The sequence below is a fragment of the Myotis davidii genome, unplaced genomic scaffold (genome assembly GCF_000327345.1).
Source record: "Myotis davidii unplaced genomic scaffold, ASM32734v1 scaffold362, whole genome shotgun sequence".
Lineage (NCBI taxonomy): Eukaryota > Metazoa > Chordata > Mammalia > Chiroptera > Vespertilionidae > Myotis > Myotis davidii.
Genome location: NW_006297152.1, coordinates 1,840,500 through 1,851,429, shown reverse-complemented (window position 1 = coordinate 1,851,429; position 10,930 = coordinate 1,840,500).

Here is a 10,930-nt window from a genome sequence, read left to right as displayed (position 1 = left end):
GGCTCGCCTCCCCGCGCCCCCTTCTAGCCCAACCCTCGCCTGCGTCGCCCAGCCTGGGGCTCCCTTCCCCAGCCCCGCCGGGGGACGCAGCCCCGGGACTCACCTGCCGCCTCTGCTCCTCTGGGCCCTGGCTCTAACCCTGCCCCCTCCCCGGATCCTCACTCTCGCTCTCCGGCCCGGTCGGGGTGCGGGGTGTAGAGCCCAGCGCCGGGGCGAGAGTCCCCGGAGCCCTTGGCCCCCAAGGGTTGTAGGGAGAAGTACCCCCTTTGGCGCCCCGAGGCCCCTGGAGCGGGGCTGTCGGGAGGGTGCTGGCTACCTCTCGTCTACGCCCGGGAAAGGGTTAAGTCACCAGCCACCCCCTCCTGTCTCTAAGGTGCTTGAGCTGGGGTAGGAGATCTGCGCAGAAGGTTCCGAACCAAAAGGATGGGGAACGCACCGGGAGCCAGGGTGAAAACATCGAGGGGTGCAGAGGGGATGGAAGAAAAATCGGTTAGGCTCTCAGGAGCAAGACCCCTTTGCTGGGGACAGGGGCTGCGAATGTTCTCGGCGGAGCGGCGGGGTGGGCGACCCGCGACTCCAGTCTGACCGGCGCGCCCGCACACCTCCCCGCGAGAGGCAGACCCCGCCCAGGCTCGCAGACCGCGCGCGGGGGCAGCTCAACTCCTGGGGACGCGCCGCGTGCGGGGAGCGAACCTGCAGAGGCGGGATCCGCAGAGTTGAGGCTGCAGCGGCGGCAGGCGAGTCTTCTCCCCACACGCAAGAAGCGGCGGGGCTTCTGTCCCTTGATGAACTCTCCCTTTCCACTTGGGCAGCCGGAATCCCCGGCTGACCTCCACCCTCCCACCTCCACCGCTGGGTGAGACCGTGTATCTCGCAGAAAGGCTGCGTGGCCAGATTGGAATCTTTACCCGGTTGCAGGGGGGCCTCCTCGTGAAAGCTATAGAAGTGAGAAACCCGTGAAAGCTACAAGCCCCGAAGGAGGTCCGGTAGACAGACAGACTCCTGGTTGGAAAAAGAACAATGTCATTCTTTTGCAAGACTGTGCCCACCAGTGACTAAAAACGTCAAGTGATGTTTTTCGATTCCCAAATAGAGTCGGCACCTCTTTCTGCTTGTACAAAGGACTTGCTTGTGAGGAATTCCTTCGTGCTGGAATTGAAACACGTTTTTCCTCACTTCTGCTCTCAAGAGTAATATAATCGGACGTGCTTTCTAAAATGTGGATCTGGTCCTCTCACTCCCAGTCCCAAAACCCTTTCAGACTCTCTAGGTCACATATAATGTGCTTCCTGATCACTTCGATTCCTGGGTACTGTCACTCCCCCCCCCCCCCCCCCACACACACACACACCTTCCCCATCCTTTACCCAAGCTTACATGACCAAGACACTATCAGTGCAGTTCTTCAGAGAAAACAGCTCAACAGGGGGTGTGTATAAAACATTTATTTTAAGGAATTGGCTCACAGGACTGTGGGACTGGCAAATCCATCCGAAACCCCTAGGGCAACTCTGGAAACTCAGTTGAGTTGATACTTCAGGCTTGGATTTCATCCTTTCTGCGAAACCTCCGTTTTTGCTCTTAAGACCTTCAACTGATTATATAAGGCAGTGGTTCTCCACCTTCTGGCCCTTTAAATACAGTTCCTCAGGTTGTGACCCAGCCGTAAAATTATTTCGTTGCTACTTCATAACTGTAATGTTGCTACTGTTATGAATCGTAATGTAAATATCTGATATGCAGGATGGTCTTAGGCGACCCCTGTGAAAGGGTTTTTCGACTGCCAAAACGTCGCGACCCACAGGTTGAGAACCGCTGCTAAGCTCAGGGAGGGCATTAACCACCTCTCTCTATCCCCCATAGTACCCACAATAACCAGGGACTGACACCAGAAAGGTGCTGAATAGACATCTCAATGAAAGTGTGATTGTTGACATCACTCACCTGGTCTCCCTCCAGGTGCTTAGAACCGGAGTGTCCTACCTGTATAGGACAGGAGATGAATTTACCACCTCAGCATTGTTTTCTATCTTGTTACAGGCTTTTTTTTCTCTAGGTGAAATGATCCCAAACACTGTGGGTATTTTGTTTTGGGATGTGTATTTTGGTTGATTTGCTTATTTTACTTTTGCCCTTTTGTTCAACAACTTGGTGATTCTTTCTATGTTCCCTCTGGGTCTTTTGAAAGTTTAACCACGCCTTGCCAAGCTCTGGTCCTCGGTCAAACTGGCTAGTGCTTACTGCAGTGGGGGGTTAATTCTCAGTGTGTATAGTGAGTACTTCCCTCTTCCCAGACTCATGGGATATAGGTCTTGCCACCAATCCCCATGCTGAAATGCCATGTTCCCTCCTTTTCTTCATCAGTTCGTATGTAGCAGTTGTCTTCCATGTTCCATTTTGCATTATCCTCACATTAAGCACATACGTAGGCAGTGTGGGGAGGGGTGGATTTACTTTGCAGAAACATTAAAACAAGATTTTCAAAACAAATTTCAAGAAAGTGTAACATTAACAGGGATCACTCCACCAAACCAGTCTCCGCCTCGCAAATAATTCAAAAGAACCAAGAAACCAGTCATCTAGCCCTGCTTTCCCCTGCAGTCCAGTCCCTGCACAGGCCCCTCAAGTAAGTACTCCTACCCCTTTAAGAGCCTCTGTGCCAAACACATATTTACTCATGGTCTTTGGAGTAAGAGTCAAAAAAGGAAGTAGACTAGTTTGCATATCATTGTAACTGGAGAAACAAGGAAATGGGATGGTTTATCCTGTTTAATTTTATGCCTGCATTACTCAATACATATAAATTCCATCAAAAGTGGAACAGAAAGAAGGGGTAGACTCCATTTCTTTTCTGCTGTAGGACACTCGACACCCCTGAACTTTATTTCATATGCTGCCCTCATTCCAGTGCCCTCAGGGCTGTTCATTTTGATTTCTGACTTTGGCCTGCTCAAAATTTCATAGTTTAAAAAAAAAAAAGAGCATGCTACAGTCTTCCCCATAATTCCAATCAGACCCGGAATTTTGACATCTGAGTGACTTCTGTGGTATCCTAACTCTACCACTTCTGAAACATGTGAGTTTGAGGGAGTCCCTTTAGATCTCTGGCCATCAGTTTCCTCATCTACAAAATAGAGATAATACACTGTGAGGACAAAAGATTGTGTAAAAATTAAAGTGAAACAATATATATGTCTAATATTGTAGATACTCAAAAGAGTTTTATTCGCTCCTGTGCTTGACCTAACCTGTGAACCAGGGGGCTCCTGGCCAAGCAAGACCACCAACAAATTCCAAGTCTATAATAAATCTTGCCATTTCTTTGATATTCTGGATAACAAAACTGCACAGGTCTAAGATAAGGAAGAATAAATCACACTCATCAACTAATTGCTGAATGCCAACTCGGTGCCAAGCAGTTCTGTGGCTATAATAAGGTTGCTGCCTTCAGTAAGAGGGAAGCTGCTGGGCCTTGCTGTTTTTCCTCAGTGGTTAGAGCACCAGCTGGCAGACTGAAGGGTCCCAGCTTTGATTCCTGGTCAAGGGCACATACTTCAGTTTCAAGTTCAATCCCCGGCCCTGGTCAGGGCAACCAATCTATGTGTCTCTCTCACGTTGATGTTTCTCTCTCACTCCCCTTCTTCCCTTCCACTTTCTCTAAAAATCAGTGGAAAAAAATATCCTTGGGTGAGGATTTAAAAAAAAAAAAGGTTATTGGTGGGGAATATTTAACACAAATAACTCAATTTGTATTGAGTTATTCTGTGAAGTTTAATTCTTAAGCATATCAGATGAGTTTTAACTAACCATTTCAAATTTTTTTTCACCTCTAGGAACGTCAAGGCCGCTCGGGGGGGGGGGGCGGGGGGGCGCAGGAGGGACAACAGGACAGGCAGTACTTCAGTGAAAGCTTGCCTGATGTGGTCTGAGGGCACTCACCTTCCCCCTCAAAGCTTGTGGAACCCTTCCCTGGTTGTGGGTGCAGTGTGTGTCCTGGGTCTGAACCAATGCAGTCATGACTCCTGTCTCTCAGTTGGTTTAGGTAAGGCTCTGTGAACCATGCAGCCAATGGAATTTATGCCAGAGTTTCTGGGAAAAGAGGCTTTCATGCTATGCCACTGACCTTGCACCCGAGAGCTTGCAGGTTTTTATGCCAATAACAGAGAAGAAGCCATCTGAGAACGGAGCCGATACAGAGCAAGCAGAACCAAGATGAGCAGATCCAGGTGACAGCATCTGCTCAGTCCCCTATATCACACCACCCCATAAGGTGCACACATTTCTGTCTGGATAGCCAGTTTGTGTTGAGATTTCTGACACTAGAAATCAAGAGTTCTATTCGAAACATTGCAATGCATAGAATTGGACAAGGTGAGAAATTATTTGCCTATAAGTTAACCCACAATGATTCCTGCCTCATGATATTCATGCCCTTAGGTCATGCCCTCCCCTTGAATGTGGGCTGCTAATGAATAGAATACAACACCAGTGTTGGGGACCTCCCTCCCTCCATGATTCGATTACAAGAAGACCTTGGCTTCACTCCTGAGTGCGCTCTCACTCCCCCTTGGATGGATACCTCCAATGGAAGTCAGCCACCATGTCGTAGGCAGCCCTGAGGAGAGGCTCCCCTCAGTCAGCCTGAAAGTGGATCTCCTGAGGTCTCCCAATAGCCGTGTAAGAGAACAGGGAAGTGGTTCTTCCCTAGCGGAGCCATGAGATGACTGTAGTCTTACACAACACCTTGAGTGCAGTCCCTGAGCTAGAACCACCCAACTAAGCCTCGAAAACTGTGAGATCATAAATGGTTCTAGTTTTGAGCTGCTAAAGTTTGGGGTCATTTGTTATGTAGCAATCCTACATAATAAAAGGCTAATATGCAAATAGACCAAACAGCAGAACAACCAAACAACCGGTCACTATGATGTGTGCTGACCACCAGGGGGTGTGTGCGGAATATGGCAGGCATCAGCAGCAGGTGGCAGAGTGTGGAACATGGCGAGCGGGCGGCGGCTGCGGCAGGATGGTGAAGCAGGTGAGTGGAGTGCCAGACCAAGGCAGGGCTCTGGTCACTGTCATCGGGGCGAGCCTCTGGTAGTTACTGAAAATTCGTTGCTCCCGCACGCCGCAGTTCCACGCCGTGGTCCCACCCAGCGCTCGCACCTGCAGCCAGCACCAGAGCCTCTGCTCACACCCGCTGCTGGTGCCTGGCACTGGTCCTGATCACTCGGCTCCGTCAGCAGGTGTGAGCGACGGCTGCCAGCACCAATCACCCCTGAGGGCTTCTCCACCTCCCCTGCTCCTGAGGGGCCATCGGGGCAGCAGCCGCCGGCTGCACCCGCTGATGGAGCCGTCCCTGCTTACACCCACTGTTGGTGCTGGCCCCAATCACTCTGCGCCGTCAGCAGGTGCGAGCAGGGTCTATGCAGTCAGAGCCTAGGAGCAGTGGTGGCTGGAGTGGGGCTGCCAGCAAACAGGGGACCAGGGGCCACAGCGAGAGGGGCCAGGCTGGGGCACAGAGGATGGGCCGAGACCCGCCCCTGTGCCCACCACAGCCTCGTGGCCCACAGTTCCTTTCGAGGTGCACAAATTCGTGCACTGGGGGCTAGTAGATAACTTCTAAGAGTTAAATTCCAATCAAGCTTATAAAGATTTTGGCCTGAGCTATGCAAATTACGTTAAGAAGGCATTCCTCAAAGTATTCATGTCCCCAAAATTAGATTGTGCCAATTAGAAGGGAAGTCGGGCATCACTGGAAGAACAGAAAAGGAAAATAAGAGGTAGATGTTAGCCATGCCTATCCAACCATGGTCTAGAGCAGCGGGTCGTAAACTTGAGCCCGCATCAGAATCGCCTGGAGGGTGTGTCTGACATGGATTACTGAGCCCATGCTCAGAGCTTTTGATGAATCCTCTTTAGGTTGAGACCTGAGGGTTGACATGAATAACAAGTTCCCATGTGGTGCTGTATCGCAGGGAGCACACTGGGAGAATCCTGGATGAACAACAAAATTTTGGTTCATTGTGCTCTGATATCTCACAGTTACAGAGGCCAGTTAGGCACTGATGAGAAACTGGGCCACTGGGCAACTCAGGTCCCCTGCCAACTAGTTTGGCAAATCATGGCAGGCACTCGCACGTATCAAAGGGACACAGTTCAGAAGTTCTCTCCATTCACAGTACCACCTACCTGCAGAAAGTCATTGATGGTACAGGAAATATATTTCCCCATTCATTCAACTAGCACTTATTAGGCACCTTCTGTGTACCAGGAAGCATTTTTCTAGCACTTAAGGATGTACACAAGCAACAAAGATATACTGAATTTCTGTAATCATGGGGTTACAATGAGGAAAGAATGACACTGGTAAAATTATGTCTATGTTTATTTAGTAAACATCATTGAGCTGCTGAGAAGATTTCTAATAAAGCACTTCGCCTTGAAATATTAAAAAATGCCGTTTGAAACCTTAGCGAAATTTATCATAGTTGAGCAGTTCATTTTGTAAAAAATAAAGTCACCCTAAAATACACAACTTAGCAATGTCATTTTAAATGGTCTTATGCATTGATCCCTTTCAAATAAGTACATGTAAGAAAATATGAAGAAAGATAAGGTTTTCCAATGTAAACAAGAATCTCTTTTATAATGGTATTTCTTAGTCCCCATGTGATTTCTTTTCGTTTTGAAAACTCATGTAAGTCAAAAATCCCATCTTTTACATATAAACATGGGTGCTTTAATCAGTGCACACACAAGAGTTTATTAAAAATAAGTAATATTCATATATAATTTTGTTCAACAGGGAATAAGATAATGAATAAGGGCATTGTAAAAAAAAGAAATTCTTATAAAATGGCACTCTATTATAATAGAGTAAATTCAGGAAAGATTAGAATTTTCTTAGTTTACAGAGAGGAAATTTGGCTCCAAATTTCCTTTTCCCTTTCAAAGCTGAGTATCATGAACTGTCACTTGGAAATGAACATTTGCTTATATGTTTTTAGACTTTAGACATTTTCCACCTCTGGCATCACAGGTAAATTCTCCACTAACAATGAACTAACTCATTAGATAATTTTTTAAGTCTGCCAATATTAGTCTGCCAATTATATCAAATATGATACTTTGTATTAAAGTCAACCATAAATCCAGAAAGAATTAGAGAATTTTCCATTTTTCTTGATTGCTTTCATTACCTAATGAATTTTCAGCACATCCAGTACTTTATTTAAAACATATTTGTTGTGAACATTTGCCAGTCCAGCATTTTGCCTTCACCTAAGACCACAAATTCTGATAGCAATGAATGTGGCTTTGTAAAGAACAAGTCAATTCAATTTCTCTTCTAAAATAAAGACACAATACATAAAAGCAATAAAAAAGCAAATAGAGAATGAGAGTATTTAGAAGCTCCTAAGGACATTTTTGGATGGGTTCAACAACCAGGAATCTTAATTTCACCATGTATTAATCTGGATTTCCTTTATATCTGTTTTGTATCTATAATTAAATGAGCACTTGGAAGTGCTAAGTTTACGGAAGAATTGAGATAAAAATCCATGCATCACCCAGGGCGTATTTGTTCTAGAAGAAAACCCTAAAATATAGAAGAAAGCAGAATTTTATGGAATTCCAAATTTTCTTAAGATGGATGTGTGATCTCCAAATTCTATGAAGTGATCAAGGCCAAACTGCCACCACCAACACCTGTCCCCAGGAACTTTCTCCAGTGGCCTCGTCTCCACTGATCTCCGTTCTCCACACTGGGGCTAGATGGATCTTTTAAAAGTAAAATCTGGCTAAATTGAAGTCCTGATTAAAAACACACACAGGCTTCCCATTGCCTTAAGGATAGAGATCAACATGCTAAGGGCAGCCCAGGGCCCTGCTTATCATTGTCCTGTTAATACTGATGGTAACAACATGAACAGCTGGAATCAAACAATAGGCAACATCTATGGAACCATATGTGCCAGCCATTCTTTTAAGACTCTTTCATTTACTATCTCACTTAATCCTCATAATCACCATGTAAGAACTATTATTATTCTCAAAAAGTTATATAATTTCCCCAAAGTCAGTCAGTACATTCCACTGTAGAGGGCCCACTTCATCAGGCTCCACAATTTCCTGCCTGTAGTTCAGCCCCAGCTGGGTTCCAGTTTCTTGAATACACCCTACTCTTTCTTTCCTTCGAGCCTTCGCACATCATCAATCCCCTCATCGTGGCTGTGTCTGTTTCCCTCACTACTAGAGAGTAGCTCCTGCTCATTTTTTTCAGACCTCGGCTAAACCACACCTTCCTCAGAAAAGACCCCAGAGCCTCCTAACTTCCTAACAAGACCAGTCATCCCGCCCACATGCACTCTCACTGCATTCTGTACTTGCCCTTCACGATTCTGGCCACAATTGTCATTAAATTGACTTGTTCAAATCATTATTTAGTAACTGCCTGTTAGGGCTGCTGAAACAAAACACCAAATACTTGGGTGCCTAAAAACACCAGCCTTGGTTCTGGAGGCTGGAAGTCGAGGTGTCAGCAGGGCCAGGCTGTCTCAGACAGCTCTAGGTGAGAATCCTTCCTGGTGGCTTCTAGCTTCTGGTGTTTGCCAGCAGTCCTTGGCATTCTTGGCTGGCAGATGCATCACTCCAGGCCCATGGCCATCTTCTGCCTGTGTGCCTGCACATTGTTTCCCCTCTATTTGTATCTGTCTCTGAGTCCCAGTTTCTCCACTTTTAAAGACACCAGTCATATTGGCTTAGGGCTCATTCTAATGCCTCATTTTAACTTGATTACCTCTGTAAAGACCCAATAAGGTCAGATTGCGAGGTACTGGGGCTAGGACTTCAGTGCACCTTTTTGGGGAGACACAGTGCAACCTATAACATTGCCTAAGAGATTAAAACAGGTTCCAAGAGAAAAAATACCATGTCATCTTGTTCCTTAGCCACATATTATACATAATAGGCACAAAACTAGATAGTTATGAAATGAATGAAAGCCCATATTTAAGAGGTATTATTGAAAGACTCCTGCAGTTAATCAGGACCCAGAAGCTCAATGCCTCCAGCACCAGGCAGTAACATAAGCTTCTGAAATGGGCCCGGTGAACCTGAAGAGGTGGTCTAGCCGGCTTTGGTTGATTGCTGCCATGAAAAAGCACAGGCCCAAATGTTCGTGAGAAGTCAGATACCCACACTGTTTTAGAAGGCACCTTTCCATTTCAAAATGAAGGCAGCTCAGTGTTCAAAAATAAACACTGTTGGTGGCAATAATACTTGTCTACAGGATGAACATGGTCCCACAGGCCCCTGATGGCGGCCTCTGGGTTAAGGTCACATCAGAAGCCCTGTGAGGTCACATCTACAATACAATGCAATGACTCTCTTGGGCAATGATATGTGTGCAAACCTCTCACCTCAAGTACAAGCTAAGGTTAGGGGGCGAAGCACTTTCCTCAGTGCAATATTCAAGATGTCAAAAACACCATAATCAAGATAAACATTCTAATACAATCTTTTAAACATTGATATTAATGCAAAAAAAATCCACAATGAACAAAAGTTCAAAGTTTGAAATAAAGACAGGGCCGATCTCACCCTACACTTGCATGTGTTGGTCTCACTTGCTTTACCCCACCCCTCACCCTGCTGCCCCATTTCAGGAATACTTACCTTCCCTGCTCCACCACACATGGGACTCCCCCTGCATCAGCTCCCCTTCCCTGGAGCTCCAAGTCCTGGGCTACGTTACATAAGAAGCAGCCCTTTACCACTCAGAATGCTGTGCCCACACATGCCCTGCACTGCCAATGTCATGAATTAACTTACACTTCCTGTGGGTTCTCCAGGATGACAGGGAGCATCTGAGACTTTTCCTAAGCAGCCACTGAAAATACAGACCTTTTCACCCACCATCACCACAGACTCCCCAATGCGATGATTAACGTGCGTGATTAGGTAACAGCAGAGGGCAAAATGTTAACTCGTGGTTGTCACAATCTCTCCAGGCTTTCATAGACCTTAAGAGTCACAAGACACATCTACATCACAGCAGGACTGACATAACCAATTCTGCAAATAATTCTATGAACTGTCAAAGCACCCACTGGGAAAACAATTCAAACTAGCATAGGACCTGCAATACTACATAATCCCTGAAACTGTAATTTAAATTAAAAGCAGGATATGATGAGGAAAGTTAAGCTTGGCCCCAAATTCCTGTGAAATCTCCTTTATACTCTTTTAGAAGATAAAAACACACGATTAGACAATTAATGTATTTTGATCAGGACAGTTACCTGATCATATATCCTGACAGCACTCCTCTGTAAATCTTCCCTGTTCTTTTACTTCTGAGAAATTTGATCACAATTGCCGAGTGTCCTGACTTACACTCATAACACCTTTTACATTTGTCTCTATGTCTGGCTTCCTCTACTAGACTGAAAGCTCTCAGAGGGCAGGTATTCTATCTGAATTCTTTTTTATTTCTTAGAACATAGACTAGGTATTAAAATGTCTGAATAAAATACCACCACCACCACAACACACAAAATCAAAGGATTTCATGGTAACTCTGACATTTATCATCAAAAAGCATTTAACTCACATCAAGGTATTTTTGTTACAATGAAAGTCACCATATTTCTTCCAGGCCCTTCATTACCCAGGTCATCCTATTATCATGAAAGTCAGCATAGTCATTGGTGAAGATTACCAGCTGCCTAGATTCAGGTCCAGGCCTAGTCACCTATTAGCTGCTCCTTGTTTCCTAATCTATGAAATAGGGATGAAAAAAACAATCAACCTCAACTTGTTAATGAAAGTGCCTGTAATATAGTAAGAACTCAATAAACATTCGTCCCCATTAATACTATCATTCCCGTTGATAGCTCGGAATCATGGAGAGAAGGGAAAGGAAATT